Raw genomic sequence first — 12,594 nt, 5'->3', positions numbered from 1 at the left:
TTCCGTAAGATCGAGATTACATGTCTTAAGAGCCCAATGTGATTTGTGCTCTATCTCCAAAGGGAGATGACATGCCTTCCCATAGACTAGGCGGTAAGGTGTGGTTCCAATAGGAGTTTTGTAGGCGGTTCTAAACGCCCACAAAGCATCGTCAAGCTTTGTTGACCACACCTTAGGATTTGATCCAACTGTTTTCTCAAGGATCCTTTTCAATGCCCGATTCGTGTTTTCAACTTGCCCACTTGTTTGTGGGTGATAAGATGTAGAAATTTTATGGGTTACCCCATATCGTTTCAACACCTTTTCCAATTGGGTGTTGCAAAAATGGGTACCACGGTCACTAATTAATGATTTCGGGGTACCAAATCGGGCAAAAAGCTCTTTAAGAAAAATTATAACAACTCGTGCATCGTTTGTGGGGAGAGCCTTTGCCTCCGCCCATTTTGACACATAGTCAACTGCAACGAGTATGTATTGGTTGGAATTAGATTTTGGGAATGGTCCCATGAAATCAATGCCCCAAATGTCGAAAACCTCACAAACTTGGATTATGTTTTGAGGCATTTTGTCTTTCTGACTAATTTTTCCTGCCCTTTGGCAAGAATCGCATGATTTACATACTTGGTGGGCATCCTTGAAGATGGTAGGCCAATAAAAACCGGCCTCATAGACTTTTCTCCCCGTGACTTGGGGTCCGAAATGTCCACCAGTGGGACCAAGATGACATTGGAGAAGAATCTGATTGCATTCTTCCCCGGAGACACATCGACGGATTATCCCATCGGGACACCGTTTGAAGAGATACGGGTTTTCCCAAAAATAGTATTTTATGTCACTGAAATTTTTTTTTCGTTTCTGATGTGACATACCGGCTTCTAGGAATCCACCCGCAAGATAGTTGGCTATGTCTACAAACCATGGATCATCAATTTTCTCAATCTTCATGAGATTTTCGTCTGGAAAGTTATCTTGGATAACAGTCTCATGGAGAACCCCAAGATTCGGGTTCTCAAGTCGAGAAAGGTGATCGGCAGCTAGGTTTTCGGCCCCCTTTTTGTCTTTAATATCGATGTCGAATTCTTGCAAAAGCAAGACCTAACGTATTAACCGGGGTTTAGCATCTTGCTTAGCAAGCAAGTACTTCAATGCCGAGTGGTCTGTATAGACAACCGTCTTTGCTAGTACCAAATAGGATCGGAATTTATCAAACGAAAAGACGATTGCCAGGAGTTCCTTCTCGGTGGTAGTGTAATTAAGTTGGGCTCCTTGCAATGTCTTGCTAGCATAATAAATGGGCTTGAAATGTCTTTCAATTCTTTGCCCCAAGACGGCACCAATAGCAAAGTCACTAGCGTCACACATAAGTTCGAATGGTATTGACCAATTCGGCGATATGAGAATGGGTGATTGTGTGAGCTTTGTTTTAAGTAGGTTAAAAGCGGTAAGACACTCGTCCGTAAAGACAAATGGAGCGTCTTTCTCAAGAAGTTTGTTCATGGGGGTTGCAATTTTGGAAAAATCTTTAATGAACCGCCGGTAAAAACCGGCGTGCCCCAGAAAACTTCTTACGCCTTTTACATTTGACGGTGGTGGTAATTTGGCTATGACTTCCACTTTAGCTCTATCCACCTCCAGACCCGCACAAGAAATTTTATGACCCAATACAATTCCCTCTTTTACCATAAAATGGCATTTTTCCCAGTTTAGCACAAGATTTGATTCTTCACACCTAATCAACATAAGCTCAAGATTATGAAGACATGAGTCAAAAGAATCACCGAAGACTGAAAAGTCATCCATGAATACTTCCATAAAGTCTTCAATCATATCATGAAAAATAGCTACCATACACCTTTGAAAGGTAGCAGGAGCATTGCATAAGCCAAAGGGCATACGTCGATAGGAGAAAGTACCATAAGGGCATGTAAAGGTCGTTTTCTCTTGGTCCTCTGGTGCTATAGGGATTTGAAAATATCCCGAGAAACCGTCAAGAAAACAATAAAAGTTCTTTCCTGCCAACCTTTCCAACATTTGATCAATGTAAGGAAGAGGAAAATGGTCTTTTCGGGTAGCATCATTTAATTTTCTGTAATCAATACATACCCTCCAACCCGTGATAGTCCTGGTAGAAATTAATTGGTCGTCTTCATTTGTGACAACGGTCATGCCACCCTTTTTGGGCACGCATTGGACCGGACTCACCCAAGGGCTATCCGAAATTGGATAAATGAGACCTGCATCTAGGAGTTTGACAATCTCCTTTTTAACAACTTCTTGCATATTAGGGTTGAGTCGCATTTGTCTTTGTACACATGGCTTATAGTTATCTTCCATTAATATCTTATGCGTACAATAAGAGGGACTTATACCCTTGATGTCATGAATTTTCCATGCTAGAGCCGTTTTATGGGCTTTTAACATGGAAACAAGTTTAGACTTCTCACTTACAGAGAGTTCGGATGAAATGATAACCGGGAGAGTAGAACCTTCTTGTAGGTAAGCATATGCCAAGTGTTTTGGAAGTGGCTTGAGTTCTAAAACGGGAGGTTCTTCAATCGATGTTTTACATCGGTACTCATTTCCTAAATCCAACTTTCTGTATTCTTCATCATTTGGCTCATAACCGTTAGCCATCAAGGTGGTCAACATCTCCACTTCTTCCAACATATTCTCTTCATCACCTTCCGCAAAAATGCATTCTCCCGTACCTTGCAATTCTGGAAACTCCTGAAACAACTCCGAATATGTGTCTATGGTTTGCACGTAATAACATTGATCATCAGTAGACTCGGGGTATTGTAGGGCATGGTCAACGGAAAAGGTAACCTTCATATCCTCAATACTAAGGGTCAATTTCTGCCCATGAACATCTATCATAGCTCTAGCGGTATTGAGGAAAGGTCGACCTAATATAAGAGGCACACGTGTGTCCTCCTCCATGTCCAAAATTACAAAGTCAGCCGGAAATACTAGGGTACCTACTTTTACCAACATATTCTCTAAAATTCCACGAGGGAATTTAACAGAGCGGTCCGCTAGTTGAATTGCCATTCGGGTTGGTTTTAGTACCCCGGGGTTTAGCTTAACATATAATGAATAAGGCATTAAATTTATGCTAGCCCCTAAATCCGCTAATGCTTTAATGCATTCCAAATCTCCCAGGAGACATGGTATGGTAAAACTTCCAGGATCTGCTAATTTTTTTGGTATTTTGTTCATCAAAATTGCTGAACAATTAGCATTCATGGTGACGGATGAAAGTTCCTCCATTTTCTTCCGATTAGTAAGTAAGTCTTTTAAGAACTTAGCATACTTGGGCATACCTGAGATTACACCAATGAAAGGCATATTTATGTTAATTTGTTTAAACATATCTAGAAATTTTGACCTTTCTGCCTCTAGCCTTTCTTGTTGTTGTTTTCTTGGGTATGGGAGCGGTGGTTGATATGGTTTCACTACGGGTTTTTCCCGTTCTTCCTTTTCAACCACTTTTTCCGGCTCCTTAACCGGTTCATCATTTCGGTTCAACGGAACACTAAAATCAGAATTTTCGGGCATTTTTGGAGCATCGTATGCTAAACCACTCCGTGTGGTGATAACATTGGCGTGCTCATTTCGAGGGTTCTTATTTGTATCGCCCGGTAAACTACCTGGTTTTCTCTCACTAAGTAAATTAGGTAAACCACTCATTTGTTTCTCCAAATTCTGAATTGAGGCTTGTTGATTTCGAAACTGGTGTTCGTTTTTCTCGTTGGTTTGGTTTATATTTGTGACAAGCTGAGTTTGTGATGAAATCAACTTTTCCAACATACTCTCCAAATTTGACTTTTTTTCTTCCTGTTGAGGTTTTTGATAAAAACCCTGAGTTTGTTGTTGGAACCCACTACTTGACCCTTGTTGGTAATTGGAATTTTGACCTTGAGGGTTGTAGGGGTTGTTAAAGTTCCGGTTAAATTGGGCTCTTCCTTGAAATTGATTGTTATTCCTTTGGCTTACGAAAGCCACTTCTTCTTTTTGAGCCATTGTTAAACCGACATCACAGTCTTTTCCTAAATGAAGACCACCACAGTATTCACAACCTACTTTCATACTATGAATTTCCTTGGTGATTTTATCCATGGTTCGAGCAACACCGTCTATTTTAACACTTAGGGAACTAAGGTCATCATAGGCGCCGGCGCTTTGGACTTGAGCATTACGAGTAATTGGGCGTTCTTGATGCCACTCATGAGAATAATCGGCTAGCTTCTCGATTATTTCATAAGCCTCTTGCTCGGTTTTGTCCATAAGAGAACCACCGGCCGCTTGGTCAATTGAAATTCGGGTTGCTACATCACAACCTTTGTAAAAGATTTGGACCTTTTGAAAGGTGTCCAAACCATGGTTTGGACAACCTCTTAGCATTTTGGAAAATCGATTCCATGCTTCGTACAGGGTTTCCATCGGCTTTTGACAGAATTGGGTAATTTCGTGTTGGAGTCTCGCGGACTTGGATGCTGGAAAATATTTCTTAAGAAATTTTTACAACATACCATCCCATGTTTCTATCGTAGCCTCGGCCAATGAATCTAACCAACTTCGTGCTTCTCCTTGGAGTGTCCAAGGGAAAAGTCTTAATAATATGGCTTGGTCAGTTTCTGGTTTAAGTTTAAAAAGAAGACATATCTCTTGAAAGAGACGAATATGTTCGTTTGCATCTTCATTCGAACCACCACCAAATTGACACCTGTTATTAATCATTTGAAGAATAGGTCCTTTTATTTCAAAATTTACCTCACCAGTAGGTGGAGTAATAGCACTACCTTGTCCGGTCCGGGTTGCTTTCATCTTTGCTGCCATTGATTGCCGTGGTACCAACGGTCTTTCTCCTTCCATTTCAAAATTTGGGGGTTGAACGGGTTTACCAAAGTCTGAATATCGAGGCTTGGTCGTACTTGATTCTGAATCAAAGGTTTCTTGCTTTGATGAAGATTCAAAAATTTCAAGTACTTCTTTTGAAATCCTACCAAGCTTTCTATCAGGTTCTGTAAACGGTGTAAGTAATGGAGATTCTGAACTTCGGGTATGTGGCATATGCGACCTATAAACTGTCAATCACACAACTAACAAAAATTATTAAACATACCGATTCTATAAGTTTAAAAATCAAAGGCTATTAAAAATTTAAAATAATTAAGAAACTACTTAATCACAAATCAGTTAATAATTCTATTTTGACACAAAACTGTCCCCGGCAGCGGCGCCAAAAACTTGATGTGCGAAAAGTGGTATATGAATTATTGTATGAAAAATACCGGTTTTAAAGATTACACACACTAACGGGCAGTGTACCCGATCGTGTAGTAGTATAGATAATGGTAAAATCCGTGTATCGTTCCAAGGACAGTTGTATTAGTCAAACTAGAATTATAAACTATATTATGATTAACTAAGTAAATGAAGTTTAAAGGTACAAGTTTTATGTTTTGTGGCTTATTTAACGATTAGCCAAATCAGAGAAGAGTAAAAGTAAAAACAATATTTTTGGTCTTTTAAATTTATAAGTGCAAGGAAAGCAATTAAGATAGTTTTGATATCAAAGAGATGAAATATGCTCATCTAGACTTTTTACCCTCGATGTGAATGTTTATTTAGGATTAAGATCGGATTGATTGGTTATGCACGAGAACTAATTAATCGGTTTACCAAGAGTAATCTTGAATAAACACTCAAACGGGATTACACGACGCAAGTGATGTTTTTGTCATCTAAGACCTCCTATTTGTAATCAACTAATTCAACTAGTCTAAAGACTTGAAGAATGATCAAGTCAATGGTGTGTTGATCATGATCCACTCCTATGTCAACTAATGGTTTAGCTTAGTTCATTCCCTTGATCTAGTTAAATGTTCAATTCACCCAACCCAAGTAAACAATTAAGTGTGGTAATAAGATCCCTATAAACGTCACTAGATAAGGCAATTTACTAACACCTATTAGTTATATGGAATTGAGTAGTGAAAATATGTATAACAGATTCTAGGGAATTGATCGTTCACCTAGACAACTACACATATCAATTAAGCTATCTGAGAGTATCTACAAGAGTCGTTCTTACATTCCTATATAGATTAACCGTTTGAACGCAACTTACCCCTTTTGGTAAAAGATGGGCAAACACTTGTCACTAGGTGTAAATCAATATACTAAATCAGCAAGATGGTGTTTCTTAGTTGAACAAGTATACTAACTAGTTGAATCGAAAAGATTAAACTTAACAAGAATGGTTCTTGTATTCAAACATCAAACTATCGTACATGGTAACTATCAATCAAAAGTAAACATTCAACATCTCGGTTATTTATCTAGATGAACATAAAAGAAACTAGCCAACAATCATCGTAACAGACAACATAACAATCAGATTAACAACTGAAATCATTGTTTTAGAACAAGGAATAACCTACAAGAACAAGGAGTTCTTGGATGATGAAGGTTTTGATCTTTGATGTTTTGATGTTGAGCCTCTTCCAAGAGCTTGGAATTCTCCAATTTTGCTCCTAAAAATCGTCTCTGTACTCTCTGGTTCGTAAGCTATCAAACAGTCCCTCAAAACAGTAGTTTTAAAGTGGAGAAAGTAGGTAAAAAGCACAAAAGTCGGCTGAAACCTACTACGGGACGGCGTCCAACAAGGCTGGACGGCGTCCCGTCCTTAAGAGCTAGACGGCGTCCTGTAAAACCAGGACGACGTCCTGTTTCAAGAAGCTGGACGGCGTCCTATAATCCTGGACGGCGTCCAGATATGCTGAAATCCACTGTTTCGCTTTCTTTTCAATCCTCTTTTATTTGGACGAAGCCTAACACCTTGGAAGCTTTGTTTTACCATTTTAGAACAGTAAATAGACCTTAAGTCGTATCGGGATCAACCAATGTCATAAATCATCAAAACTCTTTGTAAATCACTCTTCCGATACAAATTTGCGCATCTTGGATTATCACTTGTAGAAACGCCTTCATTATCCTCGATACTAGAGCATTTGACACGATATTGCGATAGATATATATGATGTTATTGAGCAATATCATCCCGCCAAAATAAAAACATTTATCAAAAAGTGTCTCTACTAAATGTTCATATTTTCATCTCATCTATAATGTTCGTGAACAAAGTTTTTTCAAAAAATGAAAAAGAAAAAAAAAAGTTTTGCTTCCCCCCGAATGGTTACTTCCCTCTTGATCCTACCACTATATATATATATATATATATATATATATATATATATATATATATATATATATATATATATATATATATATATATATATATGGAATGGATGTGTGTCGTATAGAACTGTGTTAAATACTAACAAGACAAAATAGTGGCAATAAGTATGACTTGTAGTTGTGTACTTGTGTATTCACCTCAAGAATTAGTCGGCCAACTGATTACAGCATTAACTTTATTGTACTCCGTAGAATAAATAATTTGTTTGGTGCAAATCATAACGTTCACACCCACCGTACCAGTGAGATTGAATGACATGACAAAACCAAGTACAACTACATAAACTAATCAAATCCAAGACAGTTGTAAGTGTTGCTTGAGAGATTAGGGGTTGTATATAATCGGGTACAGTTGATTAGAGTTACACTTTGGCAAATGAGCTATACATTGAAATCTCTATAAATTAATAATGTTATGACCAGAATATTTTATGAATTTAGCAAGATATTATAATATTGATAAATTAAAAATTAATAAATTATTAATTTAAAAAATTTATATAAAATGACACATGTATACTAAATAAAATCATTCATGAACAATAGTAATTAATTACTTGTTGAAAACTAAATAAATATATACCGTAAATAAAATCATTCATGAACATCAGTTGGAACTCACTTGTAATGAGCTACTTTACGTATAGTAGACCTTCAAAATTCCTTTCACACATGTATAGTACATAAAATAGATCTAGATTGAAGTTCAATGTACCGTAGACCTTCAAAATTCCCATGATGTACATACATAAACATATTCATGAATTTTTCAAGTTCAATGTACATAGATCTAGATTGATCACTTTAAAATGCCTAATGATAAACATTAAAATCACATCAACTATGAATTCTATTCTAAAATGTGTTAAAAATCAACGATGACTAATCAACAACAGAAACTATTATGCGAGTATAAGAAAGATCACCAAGGATGCACTTAACAAGAATTGGTGCACTGGATTGACAAAACTTTCAATTTGAAAGTTAGACAAGGAACAATATCAAACACTCTTAAGAGATCATCAGAGTTCATATCAGCTAACTTTGACAAAGATAGATCTTCCAAGCGTCACAAAGCAGCCAAGTATCCGGACATGGAGAAAATTGTGTATGAATGGTTTCTCCAACATCAAGAGCGTGTGAATATAATAGAGAGTTAATCATAGAAAAGGCGGTTGAGGCGTTGAAGCTTTTGTATCCACTGGATTCTTCTGAACATAAACTTTCACAGGGTTGGCTTGAGAAATTCAAGCTAAGGCGTGATATCAAATCGTATCGTTGATTTGGAGAAAGTGGCTCAGCTGACACACATGACATGGAGAATGAATTGGAGTCTATAAGAGAAAAAAATTAATCAATTTTCAATGAAAGATGCTTTTAATATGGGTGAAATTGGTTTGTTTTACAGGTTACAAGCTAACCATTCACTTGCAGCAAAACAACTTGAAGGTAGGAAACAAGACAAGGAAAGATTTACAATTGTTATTTGTTGCAATGAGGATGGCTCCGAAAAAATTCCTCTATGGATCATTGGTAAGTATGCAAAGCCACGTTGTTTTAAGAATGTCAACATGAATAATCTAGATTGCGAATACCGTGCCAACAAAAGAACATGGATGACTGGGTGCTTTTCGAAGAATATGTTCGTTGGCTAGATGATCGAATGCACAATCGAAAATTCTCTTGGTAGTGGATAATTGTCTAGCACATTCGAATAATATTCAAGGGTTGCAAAACATCGAGTTGTTTTTTCTACCGCCAAACATGGCTTCAAAAATTTAACCATGTGATGGTGGGATAATTAAAGCCTTTAAAATATACTACCGTAAACGGTTTTATCGTAAGATTTTGGAAGGTTATGAGTTGGAAATTTCTTCCCCAGAAAAGATTAATGTTTTAGATGCCATATTTTTAGTCGTCCGGCTTAGATAAATGTGAAAGAAGAGTCCATAGCAAGTTGCTTTCGACACTGTAAAATTCGTTCGTCTAATCCAACCGACTCAAATGATTTAAACGATGTAAATTCCGGAGAAGACATTTGTGAGCTTGAGAACTTGATTACGGGAATGCATTATTGGCACAAAATGGATGTGAATGAGTTGTTGGATTATCCAGGTGAAAATAATGAATGTTACAAGGTTCAAAGCATTGAAGAAATTATGGCGGATGCCGTTCAAAATCCGGTTGATGATGAAGTTGATGATGACTCAGTAATCTTGGAACCGATCACTCGAAAAGAAGCATTACAAGCGGCAACAACTCTTCACAACTTTTTGTTACAATACGAGAATACAGTGCCTCAACTCTTAAATTCAATGAGGAGATTTAAAGATGAACTCAATATAGATGTAAAGTTCACGATAAAACAAGTGACTATAGATTCATTTTTTGCTAGAAAGTCCTAGAATTTTGGAATATTTTAGTACTTATTAATTTATAGTTTCGCTAGGGCCAATATATTTACATTGGTATTCCAAAAAATTATTATCTTATTATTTTATCGATTGGGGTCATGATATCGGCTAAAAAGTCATGTTTTTACCCCCGATATTGAGTCCCAAAAAGATTAAAGTTCAAAACTTTGTCGGAAAAATAATCACTTTTTCGGTTAAATTTGTAGATAAAGCAATTACGAAGATGATGCAAAAAGAATAAAGAGAAACGGAGCTAAAACAAAGATTCTAGAGCGAAAACGGTGAAAGACAAGAAATCAAGTTACGATACAGCAAAATCAGCTTACCAGGCAAGCCAAACGGCTTGCCTGGCTAAAAAACGGCCTGCCAAACGGGCTAGCCTGGCAAACGGCCCCTGCAAACGGCCTGCCAGCCGTTTGCAGGGAAATTTCAAGTCTATTTATGAAATGTCCCGTTCATATTGATTATAAACGTTCCATATTAATTGATTTCGTTGCGAGATTTTGACCTCTATATGAGACGTTTTTCAAAGACTGCATTCGTTCTTTTAAACAAACCATAACTTTTATTTTATCGACAAGGTTAAAAGGACACCACCTAGATTATCAGAAATGATAATCTAAAAATATCACACTTACACACTACCAATACATATTGGTTTACAATATTAATATGTTACAACAAAGTAAATCTCGAATGCAGTTTTAAATAATATTATACAAGCATGCTGACACCAAATCTTGTCTATATATTAGCATGCAACAGCGGAAGCTCTTAATAATCACCTGAGAATAAACATGCTTTAAACGTCAACAAAAATGTTGGTGAGTTATAGGTTTAACCTATATATCAAATTGTAATAATAGACCACAAGATTTCATCTTTCAATAACATGCAATCTGCATAAAAATCATTCGTATGGTTGAACACCTGGTAACCGACATTAACAAATGCATCTAGAATAACCCCATATATAAATAGCGAAGTACTAAAGCAGTTCAAATTCTCTGACTGGGCTTGTCAATGGCCCATAGATCTATCTTTAGGATTCGTGTCAATTGGTGGCAATTATAATAAACACCAGTTCTTAGGTTACCAAGTTCAACAAGGGTGATATCCGGTATAACGATTCAACATAGAATGTAGTTTCAATACTTGTGTCTATTTTGTAAATCATTTTCAAAACTGCATGTATTCTCATCCCAAAATATTAGATTTTTAAAAGTGGGACTATAACTCACTTTCACATATTTTTACTTCGTCGGGAAGTAAGACTTGGCCACTGGTCGATTCACGAACCTATAAAAAATATGTACATATATATCAAAGTATGTTCAAAATATATTTACAATATTTTTAATACGTTTTAATGTTTTAAGTTTATTAATTCAGCTGTCCTCGTTAGTAACCTACAATTAGTTGTCCACAGTTAGATGTACAGAAAATAAAGCAATATATATTATCTCGAATCAATCTACGACCTCGTGTATACAAGCCTCAGGCTAGATCACAACTCAAAGTATATATAATATTTTGGAATCAACCTCAACCCTGTATAGCTAACTCCAACATTACTGCATATAGAGTGTCTATGGTTGTTCTGTAACAACCCAACATTGATTTACCAAAAACAGGACAAAAAAAAAAATCTGTGACTGCCCATCTGGACGGCGTCCAGAAATCGGGACGGCATCCAGCTTTTACAACTGGGACGGCGTCCAAGGATTTGGGACGGCGTCCCAATGAACTAAAAAGTACTGATCAGTTTTTATTTACACGCGAGTGGAAAACCCGCTTTCCGACACTTTTAAACGTAACCAATTTCACAATATGTCATATTAAGTAAAACTAAGATATTTCCACCATAAAAAAAAGTTTTACAACACCGAGCCCACAATGACCCGTTTTACAAATAATGTAGCGATTTCGACCCATTTATCTCTTTAGACGGATTAGGACTCTATAACCCAACCCAATACCAAGAGCATAATCTCGGGGACTACCAAATCCCCAATCCGCGTCCATATAACCAAAAGCTACCCCTTCGAGCCCAAGCGCTCCTATGCCTCTAGTCTAACAACTAGCTAGCTTCATAACAAAATACCTGTAAAAAGGTAAACAACGAGAGGGGTAAGCATAAAGCTTAGTGAATGCAATAATTATACACATACATATATAATATACCTACTTGCAAACACTTACTCACATACCGCATACATGCTAGCAACACAATTAGCTTATCATCACAATTACAAGCTATAACCTCCAATAATCAAGCTAGCATAACAAAAGCATATATAATATGAACAAATATAATATGCTTACGCTACAACACAAATAACCATGGTTAACCAATAGTACAAGGGAACGGCGCTCGCGAAAATGCCATCGGTGTTCATAACATCCGTTAGGGCACTTAACACCTCGCACCACTAACCCCTAGGGTGGCACCTTAACACCTCGGCACATCACCCCGAGTGGCATCTTAACACCTCGATGCAACACTCATTATTTTACGGAGTGGTGTCTTAACACCTCGACACTACACTCCTAGGTGGCATCTTAACACCTCGATGCTACACCCGAGTGGCATCTTAACACCTCGATGCTACACTCTTCACGTGAAACATGGTGTCTTAGCACCTCGACACTACACATTTCACGCTACAACAAATAGATACATTATATACCTACACATATAATTATTCCACTCACCTTATCACGTCGGTGGTGATTTAGCATTTCCGTATGCTTCGAGCAAGGTACCTAATACATAAGTACACATTCAATACACAACTTGTGGAATTAACCACAATACTCACTCACACCTAAAACCGCCCATAAAATGGCCAAGACTCATCTTTAATTACTAAAACTAGTGATGTAAGTCTACTAACACCAATTAGCACAAACTTAG

The 12,594-nt window shown here is 37.1% G+C and overlaps 1 pseudogene; it reads left to right on the top strand.

Annotated features, from left to right (window-relative positions):
- Nucleotides 1-8,135: 8,135 nt before the first annotated feature.
- Nucleotides 8,136-9,668, top strand: LOC139863699 (CENP-B homolog protein 2-like; annotated as a pseudogene).
- The last annotated feature ends 2,926 nt before the right edge of the window (nucleotides 9,669-12,594 follow it).

Source organism: Rutidosis leptorrhynchoides, chromosome 8 (genome assembly GCF_046630445.1).
Source record: "Rutidosis leptorrhynchoides isolate AG116_Rl617_1_P2 chromosome 8, CSIRO_AGI_Rlap_v1, whole genome shotgun sequence".
In the NCBI taxonomy this organism is placed as follows: domain Eukaryota; kingdom Viridiplantae; phylum Streptophyta; class Magnoliopsida; order Asterales; family Asteraceae; genus Rutidosis; species Rutidosis leptorrhynchoides.
Note: the sequence above shows the minus strand (reverse complement) of the source record. Positions and strands in the feature narration are given on the sequence as shown.